Genomic DNA, 13,598 nt, shown 5'->3' with positions numbered 1-13,598 from the left:
GGTATGTATGCATAGGAAAAAAAAACATAGTGTATATAGGGCTCGGTACTCTCTGTGGTTTGGGGCATCCACTAGGGGTCTTGGAGGATACTCCCTGCAGATGATGAGGGACTCCTGTACATGACCTACATCAAGTATTCACAGACATTCAACCAAACACTATTATATCCAGTTATAATAACACCCAGGTAAAAGATCTGGAAGTGGACCTATTTTTAGACATGTTCTGAGTTTCACGCTATACTGAAGAATGTGAGCAGTATCTCTCTCTCTCTCTCTCCCCCACCCCACATGCCCCAGAATTCACATCCACCTGGTGCCTGGGGATATGTCCTTATTTGGAAATAGTCTTTGTAGATGTAGGCAATTTAAAATGAAGTCACTCTAGAGTATGGTAATAAATCTGTATTCCAGGAAGTGTAATGTCCCATGTTAAAAGAGAGAGTTACACGCAGAGAGAGATGCGCGGGGACATAGGATGACAAAGGCAGAGATTAGAGGTGTCTCTACAATTATTAGATTGTGTCTCTACAAGACACAGAATGCTAAGGATTACCAGCAACATCTGGAAGCTAAAAAGCGTGGAAGAGTTTCCTATTGAGTTTTCAGGATACGGCCCTGCTGACACCTTGGTTTCAGACTCCTAGCCTCCAGAACTGTAATAGGATGAATCTCTGTTGTTTTAAGCCATCCAGTGTGTGGTACTTTGTTTCAGCAGCCTCGGGAAACTAATACTCATATTATTTTTAAAAATTATTTTTCTTATTTTTTAATAGCCATGACTTACACATTATTTTAAAGATTTATTTATTTGAGAGAGAGAAGGAGAGAGAGAAAGAGAATGGGAGAAGGGAGAGGGGCAGAGGGAGGAGAGAGAATCCACAAGCAGCCTCCCCACTGAGCATGGAGCAGACACAGGGCTCAATCCCAGAGCCCTGAGGTCATGAGCTCAGCAGAAACCAAGAGTTGGACGCTTAGCTGACTGAGCCACCCGGGGGCCCGACACATTCTTCCACGTAGGCTATATTCTAATACTTAACCCACACAAATATCCTTCGCAGGAGGGGAGGTTTCCCCATAGAGGCCACTTGAATCGCCTCCTCTGAGACCTGCCCCCGGGTCCCCATGACCTCTACCCTAGTCTCTCACATCACGTGCATCTCCCCTTCGTTACATTTGTTACAATGGCAATCATATTTTTTTGAGTCTGGCTCCCTCACTTGAAGAGAAGCTCCTTGGGGGTATAGATACTTGGGCTGTTTCTGCTCAGCACGTAGCGCATTTCCTGCTTCAAAGTAGGTAAAAATATGGTGAATGAATGTTAACACCTCCTAATGTCTCCAATCATAAACCTTCATTTTTCCCTTTGAATCCTCATAAATCTTAGAACTTCTCCCAATTTATTTACTTTCTCCAGTGCTTTTTATTCCACATCATAGGGATTCTTAACAAGAATGGTTCAGGAAGTTTTGTGTGTTTGTCTAAAAAAAAATAAAAAAATAAAAAATAAAATAAAATGCCTAACTTCCTCTTCTCCTGTCCCAGTTAGCTTCTCCTGCAGGAAGCAACTACAGATGGGTAGAAGTTTTTTGTTCTTAAAACTCCTCCACGTTCTCTACATGCCCCAATTCTCTGTGCGGAGGGGACAAGATGACAATATGAGCCCCAGAACCCTTATGCTTTCTAGTCAAAATTAGACAGAATATTTCACTCACTGCTTCTCTACACATCTATCTAAATGAACGTTCTGATTCACACAAATATATATTTATAAACATGTTTCTCTGTAATGGGATACTTAGAGACACGCATGACTACGTTATATTTCTTTTAACGGTCATTCCAAAATGGACCAGCTTGCTCTTCAATGAGTAGATTTTATTCAGTTTCTAAATTATCATAAATTTCCATACTTTGAATATCATTTTTTTCCTAAGAAAAATTTTAAGAAGGTGATTATTATTTAAGGCCATTAAAAAATTAAAGAATATGTTTACAGCTTTGAGGAATAATCTAAAATAAGTGAAGCAGAAATTATCATATCAAGTCTCCAAAATAAATTACTATTTTTGTTAAAATAAGGTTAGAAATACATTGATTTACTATGATTGAACATGCAGTAAATAAAAATGCACACAAATAACATTATACCCAATGATATTATCTGTACCAAGAAGATTTCTTTGAGAGTTTGAAATATTTTTTGGACTTTGAAACAGACAAGAAAACTTTCTCGAGTGGTTCATTGTTAGCAAACCCAAGAAATTACATTGCTTCAAATCAACAATGATCTTATCGCAACTGATCCTCACTTTTTCCAGTTCTTATTCCAGTAACAGAAAACTCAATCTTCAAGCCTATGAAGAGTTGTAGGTCAAACTTAACAAGTTTGAAGGTGATTATCAGTGCACTAAATATAGAAATGATAAGACTATAAACCCTTAATTGTTCTGAATCTTCATCATATTCATTGTCATATCCTTAGAGTCATAGATGTAGTTTGTTAAACCTTGAACTGAATTTTAATAGGTCACTAGATATCAAAATTATTTGTTCTAACAGATCATTCTAGAAAAAAGTATGCCACTTACGCCATGGGATCGCTCCGTAAAATAGTAAACTACGATTTATTTTATAATTTGCACTTATTCAGGTCAATTTAATATTAATTGCTTTTCAGTAACTCAGCTGTACTGCTAGGTACAGACTTACAGAAAAACAAGACGAGAAGGGCTCATTGATTCAGACGCTGCCTTTCCTGTAGGTTTTATTTAGTCACGTGTAGAAACACACAGTAACGTATACATGGACTTACTGTGAAGGCTAAGGTTTCTAAACGTAATACTGACTCATGGTAAAGCTCATTATGTGCCTGTTCTCTCAAGTGAACACTAAGGCTAGTGCTCCACTGTTTCAAATCAACATATTTCAAGGACAGCCTTTATCACTTCTATCTCCATACAGGAGCCTATTTTAATTGCTTATTCTCTTCTGGTTTCTTTCTCCTTCATCTGTCTTCCAGCTTTCTGTTGTTTTGCATATAGGGTGATGAGTTTCAGAATAGGATACGGGGCATCTCTGATTGTACTGAATGGCAGCTAATGTTCTTATGGGAAGTTTAAATAAAACATATGCTGAATGAAGAAAATTAAAATGACCCTAAACAATATACTTCCATAAATATAAGGAAAGCTTCCAACTCATTTTCTCCTACATTTTTGAGCAACTAAACTATTTTAGGGTCCATATAAGGATGCCAAGAATTTGCCGAGGATTTGTTATTCATGTAATATTTTCACAATTATGACGTATCAAGATATTGCCTGTATTAATTTAATATATCTTAATTAGACTCAATTTTAAAACTAAATGCTTATCTTGAAAAGGACTTCTACGTCATTACAGAAAAATAGAAATCTGTAAGTAGCCTCAGAAGAAATATAAAGAAAATAAAACAATGGTATTGGATTTCAAGTGAATTTTAAATCCCCACAATTAGAATTTAAACTCCATGAAGGCGAGGACTTTTGTCTGCACTCCCTCAAGCACTTAACAGTATCTAGTATGTAGTCATTACTCGAAAAAATGTATTGAATAAATGAATAATAAATACAGTGCACGGTAAATGAAAATATTAATCAGGTTTGTGCTCCTCTGCTCCACAAAGCTAATTTCTTAAGCACCAAGTTTCTTTTTTTTTCTCCCCAATAAGTTCTTGCAAATTATGATAGTAGCTAGTGTTTGCTTATATTTTGTTCAGTGTGATGCATTAATTACTGATAGTAAGTAGGATCCTATAATGCTATTGTTGTCATATTGTTTTAATGTTCCTGTTGAATAATGTTTAACAATAAAATTTCCTAGTTGACAAAAGCCCTACAGCAGTGGCTTTCACTTCTGACTGCAAATAGAATCACTTGCAGAGATTTAAACAATATGATGCTCAGGTCCCATGTAACCAGGCCAATCAAATCAGAATCTGCTGGGAAGAGGGCCGACTATTTGTAGTGACTTAAAAAGCTCCCAAATGATTCAAATGTGCTCTGAGAGCCACTGATTCAGGAGGACAGCACTGAAAATCCATTTGTCTATGTAGAACATGATCCTTATATCAATCTTTAGCTTATTAAATGTATCCTGTTTTTACACAACCCAACTTTTCCCTGTTTTATCAGCTTTGAAAAGTTCCTCTCGGGTTTCCATAAGTACAATCTTAAAAACAAAAACAAAAACAAAAACAAAAACTATCCTTACTTAAAACTATCTTGAAAAAATCAATCTCTCGTTTTGGTTTTTGTATTTTAAATTTTTATTTTTTTTTTTATTTGAGAGAGACAGAGAAAGAGAGCATGAACAGAGGGAGGGGCAGAGGGGAGAGAGGGAAGCAGACTCCCCATTGAGCAGGGAGCCTGATGTGGGGCTTGACCCCAGGACCCTGGGATCATGACCTGAGCTGAAGGCAGATGCTTAACCAACTGAGCCACCCAGGCGCCCCTCAGCTATTTTGTTTTACAAAATTCAAATAAAAACCTTCCAACTAAATCTAATATTTTTGGAACTATAATCTTTTAAATCGTTTAGAATGTGCTAATTATTTCCTGTGAGACACACAGTTTCATTTTTCATTCCTTCTCATTGGCTCAGGATTGACAGTGGATACCATGTAAATTGCACACTGGATAACAGAACTGATAAAATATATTTCAGATGTGGCAATGCGACAGCAAAGGAGCCCACCATTGCGCCATTATGATCAGATGAGACAGCAAAGATATTCTAAGTTGCCAATAACTCAAGAAATATTAGATCAATAGTTTCAGTTTAGGACCAAAGCCGGTATGGGTGGCAGATGGTGGTGTTTATCAATGGGACACAGCGCTGCACTCACAGACACTCAATTCTCCTACACAAACACCACGATCCATCATTTAGATAATGCTCTGTTCTATACTTACAGAAATTGATTCATTTGTATATTACACTATGGTTTTTCAAGAGGAAATCTTCTTTTGTGGTTTCCACGAGGAATTTATGACCATTGTTATTTAAGGATACCAAGTGGATCAGCAAAGAAATGTATTTTTAAGACAATGGGGAGAAATCCAGAAATATAATTAAAATTCAAAAATTAAAACACAAGATGAAATGCCCTTATTATCTGTGGAGGTTACCAAGTTCTTTGGCTTCTAGTCATGAAGCTCTACCGTTGCTGATTTCTCTATTCCCACATGTAATTAACAATCAATCTCATAAAATATATTTCCCAAAATGGTTTTATCTATCCCAGGCTTACATTCTCACTGCACCACCTCTTTGGGGCTTTATATTTTCAAGCTTTGATTTTGGTTAGAGACCCTAGACTTGTTTTCTGGTGATTAGTTTTTCCTTCCTACCACCCATCTTGTGTATTACTGACAGATTCATATTTTTAAAAGTCCCACTATTAGCACCTTGTCCTGCTGAAATTTTTCCTACCTACTAACAACATAAAAGCCCAAATCCATCATTTGACATCACAAACCTTGGATGATTCTGTTCCCCACAAATTGTTTATCACACCTTTTTCTTCATTCTCTTTTCCAATTTATTAAAAATAGAAAAAAAAAACATACCAAATCATCTTCTATGGAGCAAAGTATAAATTTGTTTCTGCCATCAAATAATGGAAAAATATAAAGCCAGAAAAATTTGGAATTAAATGTGAACTGCACTACCAATTTACTGGATGTGCCCCTCTCTTCCCAAAAAAGGGTTCATTTGTTGAAATCCTAATTCCCGATACCTCGGAGCATGACCTTATTTGGAAGTAGGTTCATTGCAGATGTAGTTAATTAAGATGAGTCACACTGGCTGACTGTCCTTATAAAAAGGAGACATTTCAACACGGACACACACACACACAATGCCATGTGGAGACCGGAATTATGCTGCCACAAGCCAAGAAACTACCAGGAGCTAACAGAGAAAGTCCTGGAATAGAACCTTCCCTGGTACCTTTAGGGAACGTGGTCCTGTCGATACCCTGATCCTGGACTACTGGCCTCCACAACTGTGCGACAATAAATTTGTGTTGCCTAAGCCAACTAGTTTGTGGCACTTTGCTGCATCAGCCTTAGGAAATTACAATATTGACTGATTATTTTACATTTTTAGCTCAATTATTTTTCCCATTTTAAAAAAATGGGGATTATAACTTTCTCATCACGTGACTGTCCTCAAGATAATGAGTCACTGTTTGTAAACTAATACATGGCTTGACTTTAGAAGCCATTTCCCTTCCTCTTTATTCCTCACTGCTTCTAATTTATATGAACTACAGGTCCCTGGGAAGATTAAAACTTCTCTGGATCTTAGTTGCTTCAAAGGTAGAATCATAAAAATACTTTACCTAACAGCAATCTATATCAGAGAGTTTCTCATTCTTCCTTCTAACTCAAAGGTCTATGATTTATGATCAGAATTCATATTCTTGATATTGTCTTAATGGCTTATCTCCTCTGATAGTTTATTCCTCAGTGATAATATAACTTTAACCGTGACTAACATTAACAGTTTTTGTTCTTCACATTCTAAGATTCAACTCACCTTAAAGTTTACCAAGTACGGTTTTACAGTCTAAAAAATCCTAATAGTGCTCTCTGATGATCATTAGTTTTTATGGTACCAAAAACCCAGATATTTTATATAAATCTAAAAGGCAGATTTACTATCCATTTTTAAAATTAAGAATGTGCATATTTTTATTATTATTGTATTTATTTTCTCATACTTGGCCAATATTCTTTAAGCCCTATACTTCTGCACTTACACTGTTGGAGTGAAAAATCACTGATGAATGTGTTGGTATTCTCATAATACTCGAACGACAATGCCCAAGGGTCAATAGGCAGTGCATTCCTTTTGTAGATTTTTCATCACATGAACAAGTACATCCACATGTTGAACAGAAAATGTCTGTACCATTTTTTAATAGTAATCCATATAATCAGAAATTCATATATATGCAAAGGGTATAATTTTATTACTAATAATGTTGATATATAACCTTCTAAGTATTAAATATGAATTTTTATTATCTAAAAAGGACTTAAATTAATTTCGCATGGACAAAAAAAATTATGGCTGTCATAGTCACTAATCAATTATCAGCAATTCACTAAGAATACTGATATTTAACACACTACACTCCCCCAAAACTTTGAGAGTTTACTACATTTCAAATCTGATCCTAGGTCATATCACTAATGGCAGCCCTTCTGCTTTTATTGCAGCAGTATTCAAAAAGAGAGCTTATGTTTATGCAGCCATGTTTAACCATATAGCTAGAAATTTTGAGGTCACATGGTGTGTCCAAGACTCCAGGGAGACTGTGGTAAAATTTGACATTTACCTCAAAAAGTTTTTCTTGAAATAGGCCACAATGATAGAAAATGGAACAATTCTAATATATTTTTATATTTGCATTCAAAGATGGCCAGAGACACTTAAATGATTCATATTCATTAACATATGTGAATTGCTTCTAAATATCACAATATCATCACATCATTTCCACTTAATAGTGCTATAATTTGTCAAAATCTATGATTCTGTTTGGTTTATATCTGATTATCAATGAACACAGCCTTTATTTTTTTATTTTTTTGAACACAGTCTTTAATCTTCATTAGATTAATTAGCATTTTCAGTCTGAAACTGAATACTAAACACTGTCTTTTCATTTATTTATTTTTCCCTTAAGTTCCAAGTTTAATGTGCTCTGATGTCATGACAGTGCCCTATGGAAATACGACCTTCTGAACCACTAATATTAGACTAACTGGGTTTCTCAAAACACTCAATTCAAAAAAGTCAATGATCTGAGGAAGAGCTAGCTTATACAGACCTTCTGGAAGTTTCTGATATTTCACCCAATGGCTGAGTTAAAGTAAGCCACATCCCCAAATATTTCACAAATATTCACCAAATGTAGATATCTAACGGTTCATTCAGAAAGATTTCTTCCATTATACTACATCTTGTAAACTCTGCAGAGAAATAATGCATGGCATCTGGACATATCAGACTTCATTGTGTTCATGAACAATCTTTCTTCAATTCTAAAGGCTTAACCTCTGGTGAGTACATACAACATTTCCGTGTTCACGTTTCTCAAATACCTTATAGACAGGTATTCAAGAACTTATAGCTCGTTACTAATTGCTCATTATAAAAAACTGAGTATTAATTTTTGTTTCTTTTTCTCTGTTTCAGTCACTTTCATACTTTGACATTCATCAGAAGTGCTGAAAGTTTTTAAAAACAGAGTGCTAGGCCCCAGCAACAGAGTTTCTTATTCATTAAATCTGAGGGGAGGCCTGATAATTTGCATTTTCAACAAGTTACCAGGTGATGTTGCTGCCGCTGTTCCTACCACATTCTGAGAACTACAGTCTATTGTGGCAAAAATTAAGTTATATTAAATAAAAAAAAATTAAAAATTCAAGCAAGTTATTCTCAAGTCAATCCAAATTTGGTAGACTAGAAACCCATTTTTGGGTACAACTGGAAAATTGACCATATATATACATATCTATCTATCTATGCACACACACACACACACACACTCAAGCAGTCCTCTCTGTCATTTGATCTGCACAAAAGAAGTGTTAGAGTTAAATCCAGTATATAGTAATATATGACAATTAATAAATGATAGTTTTTTTAAACCAACCTCCATTTTATATTTTGATGATATATTTGCATTAAGTTTCCAAAGGGCAGAATGACTAATGCTTTTTTTTTTTTTTTTTAATCTCAAGCTCTTCTCTAACATTTTGCCTATCCTAATCATTATGGAACATCCTCTTTATAAGTAACTTGCCCAGCATGACATAACTAAGTAAGTGATGGGGAACAGATTCCCATGAACCTTGAACCTAGTTCCATTTGACTATTCTCTAATGATACTTCACTGTCCAGATGTCATTAGTCTATTCACAATTTACTAACCTAAATTGGGAGAATTTATTTTTGGGAGAATTTATTGTTATGTAAGGTATTACATTTGATGTTGGGAATACATAACGAAGATAAAATCTTGCACTTAAGATTATAACATAGTAGAGAAGTTCTACATGTAAGTAAAAAGCTCCAATACAAAGTGATGAGTGCTATAATATTAATAACAGACACTGCAATGTAGTTTCAAAACCTATTTCCCAAAACAATATAACCTGATCTTCAAAACAACTTGAGAATTAATTGAGCTGCTTTTTTGTTTCAATTTGATAAATGAACCAGCTGAAGAGCAAAGACGTTATATGACTTTCCTTTCATTCCATTCTCCAGATCAAAGTTTCCCACAGCATATTTAGCAGCACACTAGACCTAAGAGATATTTGGAAGGATACATGGATGAATGAATAAAAGGTTCTGTGGGCAATTCTATATCTCTGCTTGGAGAGATCCATAATGCATGTTATCATTTTAACAGTTCCAAGACCTACAGCAGAAAGCAAAACAAAACAAAACAAAACAAAAAAACAAACCAACAAAAACTATTAACTTTGCTTATGCAAAGTGTTATGCAAACTTATATGACCATAAAAGTCAGTAGAAAACTTTTGGAACACTGACCCAAACCTATAGTTTTCTAATGATATTTTGCAGAGACCGAAAAGTTTCCAGAAAATTGTGGCATTGGGGTGGGGTACGCTGAACTACTTCTCCTTGACTTTTTCCCTCCTCTATCAGCCTGGCTGCATTCAGAAGAGTTCTAGTTTTATCTGTATTCTATACTAAAGAATGTGATTATCCAAGTCTAGTGAAAAGCCACTACTTTAAGTGAATCACCAAAATTTAAATTACACTTCCAGGAAAGGAGTTTGTGTTTTTTTTTTTTTTTTTTAAAGTATTTATTTATTTATTTATGATAGGCACACAGTGAGGGAGAGAGAGAGAGGCAGAGACACAGGCAGAGGGAGAAGCAGGCTCCATGCACCGGTAGCCCGACGTGGGATTCGATCCCGGGTCTCCAGGATCGCGCCCTGGGCCAAAGGCAGGCGCTAAACCGCTGCACCACCCAGGGATCCCAAGGAAAGGAGTTTGAATAGGACTTCATCTTGAAACGTTACTGACGTTTATTTTATGTTAAAAAAAATTAGGCTATAATTGCAGCCTAAATCTTTACAATGAATAATGAATCACGTCATTAAAGAGTTAAAAATTCTTTTGGATAAAATTTTGACAGCATGACACACGCTTCTTAATGTCTGACTTTTATATAATTAACAGAAAGTCTTATCAATAATATTCAAAACTCTCATATTTTATTCCCTCCATCCTTTTTTTCTTTTCCTCTTCTCTTAATTATTTAACGAGAATACATGGCAGTCTTCAGACTTATCAAACTTCATCCTGCTATCATCTTAAGTCCCTCTTACGGGCACATTTTATAATTACCACAGAGAAAAATCAAAATTTACAAAATGTACAGGTCGCAAGCACGCATGAGGAGACTAAATGTTGGGGAGTGAAGTGGGAAGAGAAACAGTGAAGACCGTGTGACATGGTAGTGAACATTAATGTTTTATTTTCTGTATTTTATGATGCTTTACCATCCTGGAGCCTCGCTAATCCACCCCAGGCAGCTCATTCCCAGAGCCTGAGAACAACTTGCCTGCTTGCATGACCTTGATAGGCCAACCAACAATCCCAAACCCCAATCCCAGCTACCTTCTCTCCAGCTCACACGCCACACCAATGTCCCCTGTGTCCTAATCACCCCAGGACTAGGTGGCAAACGCCTAGAGATTATTCCTACGGCCCAGAGCTCCCCAAAGTATTCAAACCAACCAAACCTATACTATTTACCTTGTCCTGCTTTGCCTTCCTCTTGAAACTACGGGAAAGAATCTGGGCCACGGTGCCCGCTCACTCGCTCTGCCTTCTGACCAAACCTGTCACTTCCTCCCACGGCCCCACACGGTGTGGCATGCCTCCTTCTCCTGGAAACTGTAAGTAACAAAACTTTCAATGGCATTGGCCTCTCCCGTGTTGTCACTCACTCGCCTCTATAAATTAAATCCCAGGGACGATCACACAACGTGGAGCACTCTGTGCCAGGTCACCGCTCACCAATGGCCATGCACATCATTTGATCTCTCTGCCAACAGCACACACATGGACTTCATGAAATCTTGCACTTACGGCAGGTTTAGGTTTTACACTTTCCAATTTGCTTATGTAAAGTCAGATGTGAACAATATTAGATAGGAGGGGCTGACCAGGCTTGATCTCCTTAGGTGACCTTGTTGGATGATCTTATCAGATGACCTGACAAGACCGACATTGCTACATGAGAACGCAGAGATTTGTGTTAGATTGGGGGTGGCAGGAGGGGGATATTAAGCAGGCATTATATGTAATCAGTTCACTGAAGAATGTTTTTATCATTTAATAGTTACTGTTCCCCTATCTCATCGTGACAAAATATCTTAATGAATCTTTTTTTAATTTTATTTATTTGTTCATGAGAGACACAGAGAGAGAGAGAGACAGAGAGAGAGGGAGGGAGAGGCAGAGACACAGGCAGAGGGAGAAGCAGGCTCCATGCAGGGAGTTCGATGTGGGACTCAATCCCGGGTCCCCAGGATCACACCCGGGGCTGAAGGCAGGAGCTGAACCGCTGAGCCACCCAGGGATCCCTTAAATAATGCATTCTTAAATAATGAGTAGCCCCTGTCTACACTCTACAGGTGATGTAATTCACACTTACAAAAAAAAAAAAAAATCAATTTGTAAAGATATGTCCAAACTGGAAAGGGAACTACTACTAGAGACAAGTCATCACCCGGGGGCTCTCACCTGTGTAACAGGACAACTCTTCTTTTCTATACCTTTCCTGCCTCCCTTCCCACAGAAGTACCTTTCCCTCTGCTCAGCCTAAGATAGTATATAAGCCTGAATCCCTTCTGGGGTCTCAATTCATTATATAAATCCCACAAATACATAATTAAACCAGATTTTTTTTCTCTTGTTAACTGATCTATATCAGTTTGATTTGAGGGCTGTAGCCCTTGAACTTAGGAGGCTATCAGGAACAAGATGTTTCCTCCCTATAAACATCTCTACGAGCATGGGGGAAAACCAAGTTAACATTCTGTTTCTATTTTAAAGAGAAAAAGTAAGGTTTTGCTGTCATAATTTAAGGCTTATTTACAGAATCTGGAATTTACTCTAGGACTTCATTTTCATCTTTTATGAACTAATGGATACAAATTTCAAATAAAGCTTCAGTTTTAAGTACAATTTAATATCAGTATGTTTTACACGGTCTTGTGAGAGCTGCATATTTTTCAATGGGGTTTTGAAGATATAATGGATATGATTAAAATTGTGTAAATAAGTATTTGAAAATATAAGACATATATTTATGTCATATATGACATATATTAAAACCAAAATTAGGTGAAAAGGAATTATTTATACCATAAGAACAAGCCTAATATGCATAAATAGGTATCCTCATAAACACAAGTTTTTGTTAGCCTTAAATACTGTAGCTAGAAAAATTTTCTTTCATTCATCAAATACCCTAATAAAAGTTACCTTTATTCTAAATATTAGTAAGCCGATTTATAAATAAAGAAATGCATCCTTATTAAAACTGCTTATAACAATTTACCTTTCCTTTTTGATTTGGAATATTTCATGCTCTCTCAGTGTTTTGATAATCATCATTTTTAAACTCCTGCATCCAATCAGCAAACGCCTCTGATAGGGCATATATCATATGCAAGTTTCTGGAAATACAACCACAAATGAAACAAAAAGTCTTTGCCCTTGAGAATTTTATGGACCTGCTGAAGGGACAGATTACTAGAAAGGAGTTAAAATACACAGTGGTCTGTACTATGATAAGGACATTCTAGGACAGCCTGGGGAGACGGGGGAGGGGGGCTTCCAAAGGATGGCCCCAACTAAGGTGAGTGACAGGCGAAAAGTTTACCTCTGTAAACTCAGAGGTGAGCGACAGTAAGCCTGGCCTCGGGAAGTGGAATGGTGATCCTACATCCAGCCAAATTGGTCACAGGAAGTGAAATCACAAAGTTCTTGGAGAGTTTAGACATCACCTTGAAGAAAATGTGAAGCCCCGTGAAGATCTTCATCAGGAATGTACAATGATGGGTACTGTTGAATGTTAGAGGCAGAGAATTACTTAAGATATATAGGATCCCAAAAGCCAGCAAACATCAATTCAATCCTAGCTTAGGCAGTTTTTCTAGGAAAGACATATATTTATAATATGAAATTTATATTAGTTATATTATTATATTATAATGTTCTATAACATTCCCTCCATTAAATTTGCAATATGTTTTGTTTTTAAGAAATATATTTAAATTGGCTAAAATAAATTACAATGTCATTATGTAGTTTATATATTTATATTATAGAGTGGACGAAATGCTTATAGAAGACAAAAACAAAATGTCAATCATAGTAGGTACTGGTCTTTTATTACAATACCATGATCTGCTGCAGAGTATACAGATTTGAATAAAGTAGAATGTAGAGGACTCCAGAGGAGAGGACAAAAATTCTTTGAAGAAAAT

At 36.2% G+C, this 13,598-nt stretch overlaps 1 protein-coding gene across 6 annotated transcripts in view; it reads right to left on the bottom strand.

The window, feature by feature from the left end:
* Nucleotides 1-13,598, bottom strand: part of NAALADL2 (N-acetylated alpha-linked acidic dipeptidase like 2) — a 1,263,364-nt gene that overhangs the window by 748,723 nt on the left and 501,043 nt on the right. Inside the window, exon 1 of one of the 6 annotated variants that reach the window (XM_077880386.1) lies at nucleotides 13,116-13,168. The exons of the other annotated variants lie outside the window; for them this stretch is intronic. The gene's annotated coding sequence lies outside the window, so the exon portion shown is untranslated. Of the gene's footprint in view, nucleotides 1-13,115; nucleotides 13,169-13,598 lie in introns of those variants that run through there. 6 annotated transcript variants of the gene reach the window in all.

Source organism: Canis aureus, chromosome 31 (assembly GCF_053574225.1).
Source record: "Canis aureus isolate CA01 chromosome 31, VMU_Caureus_v.1.0, whole genome shotgun sequence".
NCBI classification, from domain to species: Eukaryota; Metazoa; Chordata; class Mammalia; order Carnivora; family Canidae; genus Canis; species Canis aureus.
Note: the sequence above shows the minus strand (reverse complement) of the source record. Positions and strands in the feature narration are given on the sequence as shown.